The 12,064-nt window shown below is 39.3% G+C and overlaps 2 protein-coding genes across 2 annotated transcripts in view; one reads left to right on the top strand and one right to left on the bottom strand.

Moving 5' to 3' along the window:
• Positions 1 to 12,064, bottom strand: part of LOC144280351 (uncharacterized) — a 236,571-nt gene that overhangs the window by 136,222 nt on the left and 88,285 nt on the right. The gene's annotated exons all lie outside the window — the stretch shown is intronic.
• LOC144280383 (KRAB domain-containing protein 5-like) overlaps positions 1 to 12,064 on the top strand; it is a 50,168-nt gene that overhangs the window by 15,988 nt on the left and 22,116 nt on the right. The window lies entirely within an intron of this gene.

A 12,064-nucleotide genomic window follows, 5' to 3' on the forward strand; every position in this document is an offset into this window, starting at 1 on the left:
ATTACAACATCATTACATCCAGATAAACCTCTAGATAGAACTCTGGACTTACTCAACATCATAGCTATCATACAGGATAGAAACCATAAAGTGTAAAAGTTGCAGTTCCTTTAACTGGAATTCACTCCTGAATCAATATCCCAAAATGCAGGATCCCTGGGTGGCGCAGCGGTTTGGCACCTGCCTGTGGCCCAGGGCGCGATCCTGGAAACCCGGGATTGAATCCCACGTTGGTCTTCCGGTGTATGGAGCCTGCTTCTCCCTCTGCCTATGTCTGCCTCTCTCTCTGTGTGACTACCATAAAAAAAAAAAAAAAAAAAAAATCCCAAAATGTGTACTAGATTCAAAACCTACAAACAGATGAATGAGGAAAGACCTTGTTTTTATATATAGACTTTATAAAACATCAGAGATTATAGAAAGGAAAGTAAGTTGAAAGACATAAATTTTTAGAAATGTACTTATTGAACATCAAATGTCAATAAATGTCACAAATCAATAGAGAGCGATATATAAGTTTCCCTTTTTAGACAGTACTCTACATCAAATACTTACAAGGAATAGTACAAAGTTAAATGTGAGGATAATGTATTATGCTTCAAAAGATACAAGGGATGGATTTTTGCAAAGGTATAATTTCGATGTGCTTGTTTTATACTGACCCTGTGTGAGCTTGGTGAATAGTACATTTTTTTTTTTAAGATTTTATTTATTCATAGAGACACAGAGAGAGGCAGAGACACAGGCAGAGGGAGAAGCAGGCTCCATGCAGAGAGCCTGATGTGGGACTCGATCCCCGGTCTCCAGGATCACGCCCTGGGCTGCAGGCGGCGCTAAACCGCTGCACTACCGGGGCTGCCCGGTGACTAGTACATTTAATGCATTTTGTACTTTCGAAAATTCATGGATGCCTAGTTGGTATATGAAATTATATGGCTGACTTGCTGCATCAAAGATGAGATGCCCTTCTTCCTTAGGTGGGTCTCATGCAGACCTCATTTCCCATTGAAGATGAACAACAACATGATTTAGAATATATGAAGAAGATCTAAATGCAGATACTGTTCATGGTTATAACATTAAGTTACCATGAAATAAGTTTTCAGAATATCATTCTCCATTCATTAAAACTAAAAAACTTTGTGGATAGTTTAAATAAAATGGTTTGCTAGTTGGTCTTTAAGGACAAAAAGGTGGCAGTCCTGTAAAATACTGACAAATCTTGATAATAGCAGTGGTTATAAGTTGAATTCTCAACATCAGGTGGTGTGGTTCCAATGAGGAAATCGGCACAGATACCACAAAGAGAGTAGATAAGTCTTCCCTACGATGGCATACAGATGGAAATTCATATTTCTTAAGAGTTCTCTCAAGCCTGAAAAAGTTTTATATGGAAATTAAGCGGTTAAGAAGTTAAAATCAACTGTTAAAAGAGGTCTTTCTTTAAGCCTCTTGGTAACCAGAGGTTAAAAACCTGTAGTCCATACATAATAGATAGGGAGAAAATAATGGAAGTATACACCCACAGAAAATCACCAAATCACAAAGATAAATAGCAAATGAAGAAGAGGGCAAATATTTCTAAAACAGACAGGAAACGAAAATGACAACAGTAACTCCACACTTTAATCTCTACTTACTTTAAATATAAAGGGACTAAATTCTCCAATTAAAAGGTATGCCTGAATGGAAAGCAATAGAAGACCCAAGTATATTTTCCTTCAGCCTTAAGAACACACTCAGACAGAAAGTGCAGGTGTGAAAAAATATACCATGCAAATAGAAACCAGATGAAATGAGGATAGGTATGCTTACATCAATCAAAGTAGACTTTAAGTCAAAGACTAGTAAGACACTGCACGGGTCATTATAAAATAAAGGGATTACATAGTGCAGTGTTTTTAATTATGGTGCATTTGGGAAAAAAAGATTTCCCCCATTCTAGTTTTGGTAGGATTCAAACAGTGTGTTTATAACTCATGTCATACCCCTATGAAAAACACTGTACTTTCCCAAAAGTTTTGGTGGTGTTTTTCCAGGTACATCATTACCGGTTATGTAATGTTTATGAACATCTATCTCCTGTGTCCCCTAAATGGCTAGTCAATAGTCAAAAACCTACTCCTGTACTTTGAGGTTGGGAAAAAGAGAACACTAAATGACAATTTGAGAAGGAGTTACTGCTTCCAGATTTTGATGTGTGTGGAAAAAAAATTGTTGCAATGATAATCTTGGTAATTACTGGAAGAAGTAGCCAATGGTTCATTGAAAACCAACTAGTATGGGCTAATCAATCTTTTCCCCACAATATTCAGTTTTCTATCTCTGGCTATTATACATTGCAGATTTTTTCTTTTTTTTTTTTTCATTGCAGATTTTTTCACATGTAATTTAATTTACATTCTTTGCTGCTATTTAAAGTCTCCAAATAACTTACTTGTCTTTTCAGGTACCTTATCATAATACCCCTTCGTAAGATTCCTGATATTATTCCTGGGCAGCTATTCTTTGTATACAATGCAAATGACAGGCTTTGTATGGGTCACCTTTACAGTGCTTCTGATTGTGACTTTAGTTCAAGTTGGATTCTTTCTGAAATGTACATTTTCACATAAGAAAAACCTTACATTATGCTTTGATTTTTAGACTAACTACATGTGACTAAAGGTTTAATATACTATATGTGCATTTATTGAAAATAAAACATTTACTCATTTATTGTTGGCAAAAGCTGGCTAAGCACATGTACCTATGAGTTTGTATTAAAGCTGTAGGTTTGTGTATTTATTTAGTGTCTGTATTAAGAGGACATTTACCTCTGATTACTGCTTTTTGCTCCTTGAGCTACATAATACTGCTTGTGCTTACATTGTGGTGTCAATTTGGTCAAAGGTTGGATACATAGGAGTCACCTACTTTTAAAAACGAATTTTAGGGATCCCTGGGTGGCGCAGCGGTTTAGCGCCTGCCTTTGGCCCAGGGTGCGATCCTGGTGACCCGGGATCGAGTCCCATGTCGGGCTCCCTGCATGGAGCCTGCTTCTCCCTCTGCCTGTGTCTCTGCCTCTCTCTCTCTCTCTCTCTCTCTCTCTGTGTGACTATCATAAATAAATAAAAAAAAATTTTTTTTAAATAAAATAAAATAAAAAAATAAAAATAAAAACGAATTTTATTTGATACATAGTAATCTTTCACAGTTTTTCAAATCAATATAACCTACTTTCCCTGAGTAAAATAAAATGAAGGAGTTAATTCGACAAAAGCATGTAATCTTTAGAATACTTATGTACCCAACATAAAAGTACCCAAATATATAAGCAACAATGAACAGACAAGAACAGAAAAAGAGATAGCAATGCAAGAGCAGGGGACTTCAATTGTGCACCTTCAATATGGGACAAGATAATCAATAAGGAAGTACCAGACTTCAATGATATTTAGCAGATTGACTTACACCATTCCACCAACAGCAAAAAACACATTTTTCTCACATGCATTCTCCAATATAAATTTTATATTGGGTCACAAAACAAGTCTTAATAAATTTGATTGAAATCGTATCAGGCATCTTTTCCTACGACAGTTCCATGAAAGTGGAAGTCAGGTACAAGTACAGAACTAGAAAAATTATAAACATGAAAAATAAATAATGTGCAATAGCATTACTCCTAATAGCCAGGACCTGGAAATGACTTGTGTCTCTTTTCAGATGAGTAGATAATATGGTGGATATATAAAATATATGTTGGCTATAATTAATAATACTATATTGGCTCTCTGAAAATTGCTAAAAAATTCTTATTAATTCTTATAACACAAAATTGTAAACTGTGAGGTAATGGATGCTAACTAAACTTACTGTGGTATATGTTTTGTAATATATATATATGTTTTTTATATATAATAGTTAAATTGTACTTTTAAACTTATATAATGTCATGTCAATGGTAGGTGAAGACAACTGGAAAAACGTAAGCAGAATATTGATTAGATATGAGGATAAGATGAGAGTGGTGACAGCTAAAGAGTGTGAAGTTTCTTAGGAGGTAATGAAATGTTCTAGAATTGACAATGGTTTGCTTATACCTACATATGACTCAGTTAAAAAACTATCAATTGTATACCTTAAGTGGATAAATTGTGTGGCATGTAAGTTATACCAAATAAAGCTTTTAAACAGAAGGAACCCCAATACGAAATTCTTACAAAAGATCTCGTATTAATGGCAAATATGAAAAACTGCATACATTCAGGTATTAATTAAACACACACATATGTGCATACATGCACACAGAAGATTTCAACTGGAATTTGGCATTTGACTTTCTCTTTTAATTTTTGTGATAATACAGAAAATCAATTTTTCAAAGAAGCACATCGAAAGGAAGTTCTGTCAAATTAGACATAACATAGTGGACACCTGGGTGGTTGAGTGATTGTCTGCCTTCGGCTCCCTTGTGATCCTGAGTCCCAGGACGAAGTCCCCAGCCTGGCTCCCCTTGAGGAGCATGCTTTTCCCCCTGCTTGTGTCTCTGTCTCTTTCTGTGTGTCTCTCATGAATAAAAAAGAAAATATTTTAAAAAAAATAAAGGAAGATAAAACATATAGTATTTAATATCAATTAAGTTCAGCAGGTTGATTTTGAGTGCAAAAAATGTATGGACACTAAAATCTATAGTCGGATTCTCCAAAGAATCAATAGAATAGATATGCACACATCTATGCATATTTTTAGTCTATATTTCTATAGACCGAGAGATAAGATATAGGTTTACTACATTAAGAAATAGATGTCTTTCTTTCTATATGTCTCTGCATAGATAGTGGGATAAATTTCCTGTAAGGAATTGGCTAATATGATTGTGAGAGCTGGCAAATGTGGAGTCTGGAAAGAAGGCCAGCAGGCTAGAGACCTAAGGCAGTGCAGGTGGTGAAGCTTCAGAATCTGAAGACAGTCATAGGTGAGTAGGAAAAAGCACCTTGAAATATATAGGTAATCGCTTCTTGGCTTTTTGGCTAATATCAAGTGTGAAATATACAGGTAATATGTTCTCTAAATGGACTGTCTAGTAAATGGTATGGTCTTTTGGGGTAAAACTTTAATATAAGCTAAATGGAAAAATCCAAATAGCTTCAAAAAAGAGTTACACAAAATCTTTTAAGTTAGAATATGTGACTACAGGTATGAGAATATACAGCATTTTCAAGCATGCACTAGTACAAAAGATAGAAAATAAGAATTATGGTAGGGGCAGCCCTGGTGGCGCAGCAGTTTAAAGCCACCTGCAGTCCAGGGTGTGATCCTGGAGGCCCTGGATCGAGTCCCACGTCGGGCTCTCTGCATGGAGCCTGCTTCTCCCTCTGCCTGTGTCTCTGCCTCTCTCTCTCTGTGGGTCTCTATGAATAAATAAATAAAATATTAAAAAAAAAAAAGAATTATGGTAGGATATTTAACAATGTTGCTTCATAATGTCATCAAGGACCATATTCACGATATATGTCACTGAAAGAGTAATGAGCAGTGCCACTTTAGGTTGAGGTACATGGCATGAAGACAAGTAGTGATATGGGACAGGGGAGGCAGTAACAATGAGCGCACAGGGATAAATGAAATGCACAGAGTCTGGGAGCTTGGGGTAACACAGCCACAGGGGAAGAGAAGACAGGACCCATGTTAGTTTCTTAGGGCTGCTGTAACAAATTATTACAACTGGGTGCTAAAGAACCCAAAAAATTATTGTGTCACATTTCTGGAGGCACTTAGACATCTGAAGCCAAGCTGTTGGCAGGGCCACCTTTTGTCTCAAGAATTGAGTCTTCCTTTCTAACTTCGGGGGACTATCGCTATCCTTGATCTTCTTTGCCTTAGTAGACACACCACTGTCCCTTCATCACACAGCACTGTGTGTGTAAACTTCCCTCTTGGGATGCCTGGGTGGCTGAGTGGTTGAGCCCCTGCCTTCAGCCCAGGGAGAGATCCTGGAGTCCCAGGATTGAGTCCCACATCAGGCTCCCTGCAGGGACCCTGCTTCTCTCTCTCTGCCTGTGTTTCTGCCTCTCTCTTTCCCTCTCTCTCTCTCTCTCTCTATGTCTCTCAGAATAAATAAATAAATAAAATGTTTTTAAAAATAATAATAAACAAACTTTCCTCTTCTCAATAGGACAAGAGGAATTGAATTGGGGTTTACCTGAATCCAGTATGACATATACACTTAATTACATCTGCAAAGATCCTATTGCCCAAAATAGGTTACAGTTACAGGCAATGAGGATTAGGACTTGAACATTGAGACAGGTTCTGTAACTTGGAACACGGCTAAAAGCACTAGGTTGTTAAATGTCACTGAGGGGTTAAAGTGCACTACACATTTTAAGGTTGGGTGGGTGTATGCAAGGACATTAAGGGTATGAGGCCTATGTGTTGAGGGAATGAGAGGGTAAAGGAAATCATGAGAAAGAAGGGGATAGTGGATGACAAATTAATGGGCAAAGGGAGTTCAAAGGCAAGGTTGGGTAAAAGACATATGCAAACTTTATTGCTTGTGATGGGTTAAAGAACATATAGGTGGAAGGGGGATAGTTACTTGTGAATGCAGTCCTGGGAGTGTTCAGTGTTGCAATGAGAGATGAAGGATGGGGAGAACAGATAGATGATACCTGGGGAACAGAGAGTATGTGAGTGGAGGGGGATCATCAGAGCTGGGAGAAGAGTGGGCGTCAGTAGGCCAAAGTGTCCATGAGAAAGTCAGGGAGTGTAGGGTTGTGGGTAATGAGAGTAGGGTCATGAGGAAACTAAGGACTCTGGTAAATGATGGGTCAGATATTGATAATGGACATAAGAGACACGATAAATGGGCTAAAATCATTGGAATTGGGTGGGGAAGAGACAAATGGCATTGGAGGAGGAGGAAAGAATACATGGAGGTTTGGGACAATGGAAGGAAGAGAGCTCTAGAATCAGGCAAGAAGGGTTTATTGGTATAGAGGTCTGAAACACACTTCATGGACTTAGAAGAGCAATGAAGACTAGGAGAGTCCTTTGCAGAGAGAGTTTTCACGGAAATGTAAAAGTCACAGAGGTGAAGACCTTAAGGTCACAATGGGGGATAAAGAGGAAGGAAGGGAGAGTTGGAGCTGGGGGTGGTAGAAATTGCAGGGGTACATTTGGAGGTCACTAATTCATTCTCCTACTCATTAATTGCTTTATTTGTACTTTGTTCAAAACTGTCAAGTTTGTAATTCCAGCCATGAGGCAATAACCTTACTTATATAAAATGCCTAGTAGTTCCTTCAGTTGAATTGTGGCAGTAAAGGACCACGGATAAAATTTTGAGTAAACAGGGAGACTCAACATCCTCTGTCTCCCTTGAGGATACCACGCACAAGTTGTGACCATGGAGGAGATCATGTGGAAACCTTGATTTTAAGCTTCTAGCGCCCTAAACAGAAAGCCCAGTTAAGCTCAATGAAATTCAGACTTTAACAACAGAATTTTGTTTTTAGGACCTCCTAAATACTTGCAATTGGTTAAGATAGCGATAGCAAACATACACGTAGGCATATCATCAATTGTATAATGAGAAATATCTAAATAAAGTTTAAAAATGCCCATGAATTATCCCCAGTCAGTAATAGTTTGTCCCTCAGACATACAGGTTGTGAGGTTGGGGGAGGGCTTCCGTTCTGCAATTTCAGAGTATAAAACACATAGACACTACAATATTTTGTACTGGGTTCAACATAAACACGTAATGGTTGGTTTACATAAATATTGTCCTATCACACTCATTGTCAGTGATATTGCATTCCTTAACCAATGCTGCAGGAAACTGGCATTTTCACATCAGTAGAAGTGGATGGGAGCACGCCACCTTCCATTCCTGGGATATCCACTAATAGTCCATACCTTTAATTTAACCAAATAGACCCATGTTTAGTGGCTCTACACTAGAGAATGCAGGCACAGGGTGCCTGTGCACCTGAGCACCCTACCCCCACCGTCTTATGTCAACCCCAACAACTCCTGGTGAGTTCCCAGCAAAGAGTCTACTATTTACTTTTCTCTGTCCTGAGTTTCCTCTGTTGTGGATTCCCAATAAAGAACGCCAAACACCACCCTGAGGAACCACATTCTTTCTTCGCATTTTGGAGTTCACAGAAGGGAGTCTAGTCAATGTGCCGATGTCTGAGCAAGTCTCTGTTTGGAAAACAACGTGTATAGGTTACTGCAATGTTGATTGAGCATGAATTTTGTTCACAAGGAAGTAACGGTGATCACAAGGAAGTTACAGTGCACCATGTTGGCAACTTCACATATACCATGCGATTTCGTCCCCGTTACACCATCCAAGCTGGGCATTAGGTGTCCTTTATTTTTTCTTAAGATTTATTTATTTATTCATAGACACACAGAGAGAGAGAGGCAGAGACACAGGGAGAGGGAGAAGCAGGCTCCATGCAGGGAACCCGATGTGGGACTCGATCCTGGGTCTCCAGGATCACACCGCAGGCTGCAGGCGGCGCCAAACCGCTGCGCCACCAGGGCTCCCCTAGGTGTCATATAATAACGATGAAGATGTAGATACTGGGCTCCCCCTATGTGCTTCATCTTCTGTTTCCCTATTGATTATGAAAAAAAGTTTGTAGATTATAGGGGTGAAATAAGGATAAATGGAAAACTAGAGAAAAGGTAGATTAGTTCAGAGGAAAAAAAAAAAGATTAGCTCAGAGAGCTCTCATTGTTGTGTTTGTATTTTCTTAACAGGATAGAAACATGACTGTGTAAGTATATGCCTGTTTTCCTATAGTCTGTCCACTCTCGTTAGCAATATATATTCATTTTAATTCTTCCACATTGGGGTTACCTTGTATTTTCCTGAAACTTAGTTATTCTAGGAGATAGGAAGTGTCATCTCCCTGTAGTTTCTCTGCTTTCCAGGAGGAGTGGTTCAAGAGAATGTGATATAGCTATATCCCTCTCTATCTACTATAATGTAATATTGTTTACAATATAGAAATATATCAGAATCTATTACATGTCATACGTACTATATAACGTCTATAATATCTATGTCTATCTATCTATAGATATCCGTATCCAAAATTCAGCCTTTAAAAAAACGACAGGCTTCCATTTGGGACAAAGTAGGTGAGCCTTGAGGATGTTATGCAATAACAATAAGCCACACAAAATGGCAAATACTGTATTATCTCAATAATACCTGGAATCTGCGTTGAACTCATAAGAATAGAGTACAGTTGGGATGCCCGTGTGGCTCAGCAGTTGAGTGTCTGCCTTTGCTCAGGATGTGATCCTGGGGTCCAGGATCAAGTCCCAGATAGGGCTCCTTCCAAGGAGCCTGCTTCTGCCTATGTCTCTGCCTCTCTGTCTCTCATGAATAAATAAAAGCTGTTTTATAAAGGATAGAATACAATTGTGATGGTCAGGAGATGACTGAGGACAAAATAGGGGATGTTGGTCAAATGGTACAAAATTTCAGGTATACAGGATGTACAGATTCTGGAAATCAGGAGACTACACGTAATTCTATGTCTATTATATTGGGAATTTGCTGAAAGAGTATATCTTAGGAGTTCTCAACAAAATTTATTAAAAATATCTAATAAAGTATCCAAATATAGGAGGTCAGAAGGATATTAATCAGCTGCATTGTTTTTTAATCAGGTCATTATGTATAGATATTTATATTTTGTAAATTGAGTAACTACTGAATCTCCAGGAATGGAAAATAGGAATCTAGATGAAAGGGTCATGACGCACAGGATTTAATGTTAAACACAGAAATGAAGGGAAGCCGGGTGGTTCAGCGGTTTAGCACTGCCTTCGGCCCGGGGTGTGATCCTGGAGACCTGGGATTGAGTCCCACTTCAGCTTCCTTGCATGGAGCCTGCTTCTCCCTCTGCCTGTGTGTCTGCCTGTCTCTCTCTCTCTCTCTCTCTTTCTCTCTCTCTCTCTCTGTGTTTTCTAATGAGTGAATAAATAAAATCTTTCAAACAATTAGTTAACAAGTATATATTGAAAAAAAAAAGCACAAATGAAGTTACTAAGATTTATAGTCCTTTGCTCCCATTTATCATATTGTGGGTTTGGGGAATTGTGAGCACCTGCCTTGAAGAGATGAAAGGAAGACCACTCAGAATCTGATCTCCTCTCATCTGTCCTGGGAAGGGAAGAGATCCCAGAGCTAGGCCAGACTTGGACACAGCCTCAGAAGGGGGTAGATCTGGGTGGGCGAGGGAGGGATCTGGTGGTAGAGTCTGATAGCTCTGCCTCTATCATTGCTAAGCCTGTCCAAAGTAATTCACCACACACAGTTCATATTAATTTAGTCTGGTCTAGTCTCTTTTATTTCTATTTTATAAAATAAAAGAAAAAGCAACTTAACATAAATAGAGTTTTCTGGGACGTGTATATTAGAAAGCTTTCCTTAAGAAGAATGTCAAATAAATGCTGCTGACATGCTAATAAAAAAATCTTTGGTCCATGGATGACCCATCAGGGATGACACCAGAACTCACAGGATAACACAGACGGGGAACTGGCCCAACTGAAGCAAAGTTCCCTGTGTACCACCTCTTCCTCACAATGACTCCACAATCCTGAATTCAGCAATGTACCCACTTGCTCTAACCTAAATTTTCTGGATGTTCTGTATCATGAGTCTTCATCAGTTTTTCTTTCTTTTTTAAAAAAGATTTTATTTATTTATTCATGATAGACACATAGAGAGAGGCAGAGACATAGGCAGAGAGAGAAGCAGGCTCCCTGCATGGAGCCTGATGTGGGACTCCATCCCAGGACTCTGGGATCACAATCTGAGCTGAAGGCAGACACTCAACCGCTCAGCCACCCAGGTGTCCCTTCATCTGGTTTTCTCGTGACCAGATGCCTCGGAAAGAAACAGGTTCTATCTGTTTATATCTGGACACCTGCTTGGTCAGTGTTGTTCACTTCCCTCCACATGATCTAATGAAAAAGAAAAATTACAATGATGGCAGACAGGGGTATAAAAATTGACAAACATACTCTCAAGGACAAGAATCTTTGGGGTACTGTCATCTCAGAGAAGATCTCGGTGAGATACTGTTCCTATGAAGGTGTTGGCCTTTAGGCTTGTGAGTGCACAGAATGACAACCAGAATGAGTCCTACACATGAAACATCTGAGGAACATCTGAATGCTGCATGGAGTTAGTCTATGTGTTCCATACAATGTATAGCAGAACAAGATCCAAAGCCTATAATGTTTGCGATGTATTTGTTGCGCTTCTTGCCCAATAGACATATGGGAACTGTGGTATTTATCTGCTCATGTAGAATCTGGCACAGGATATTGGAGCAGCCAACGGAAACTATGGCTGTGACTTAAAGCTTCACACACCTGGAATCTGGGGACTGATTTTGATGGCCTAGAAGACAACCAAGGGGCCAGAGTTGCCGATGGACACACCTCTGGACACAGTGAAACTAGAAAAGAGGGATGCCTCTCTGGCTCAGTGGTTGAGCATCTGCCTTTGGGTCAGGTTGTGATCCCAAGGTCCTGGGATCAAGTTTCACATCAGGCTTCCTGCAAGGAGCCTGCTTCTCCCTCTGCCTGTGTCTCTGCCTCTGTGTGTGTGTGTCTCTAGTGAATAAATAAATAAAATCTTTCAAACAAAAAGAGAAACTAGGAAAGAAGTCTCTATCCCAAACCATAGAGAAAATATTTCAAAGGCTCCCAAGGTGTGTCAGGTTCCACTTGAAAGTTATGACCAGGGGATCCCTGGGTGGCTTGGCCATTAGCGGCTGCCTTCGGCCCAGGGTGGGATCCTGGAGTCCTGGGATCAAAGAAATCAAAGGGATCCAGTTCCACATCAGGCTCCCTGCATGGAGCCTGCTTCTCCCTCTACCTGTGTCTCTGCCTCTCCCTCTCTCTCTCTCTCTCTCTTTCTCTCTCTGTGGGTGAGTGTCTAAAGATTAAATATATAATTTTTTCAAAACAAGAAACAAAGTATGACCAACAGGTAGCTACACTCCTATGACTGAGAAAAACCTCCTTAACTTGC

The sequence above is a fragment of the Canis aureus genome, chromosome 1 (assembly GCF_053574225.1).
Source record: "Canis aureus isolate CA01 chromosome 1, VMU_Caureus_v.1.0, whole genome shotgun sequence".
Taxonomy (NCBI): Eukaryota; Metazoa; Chordata; class Mammalia; order Carnivora; family Canidae; genus Canis; species Canis aureus.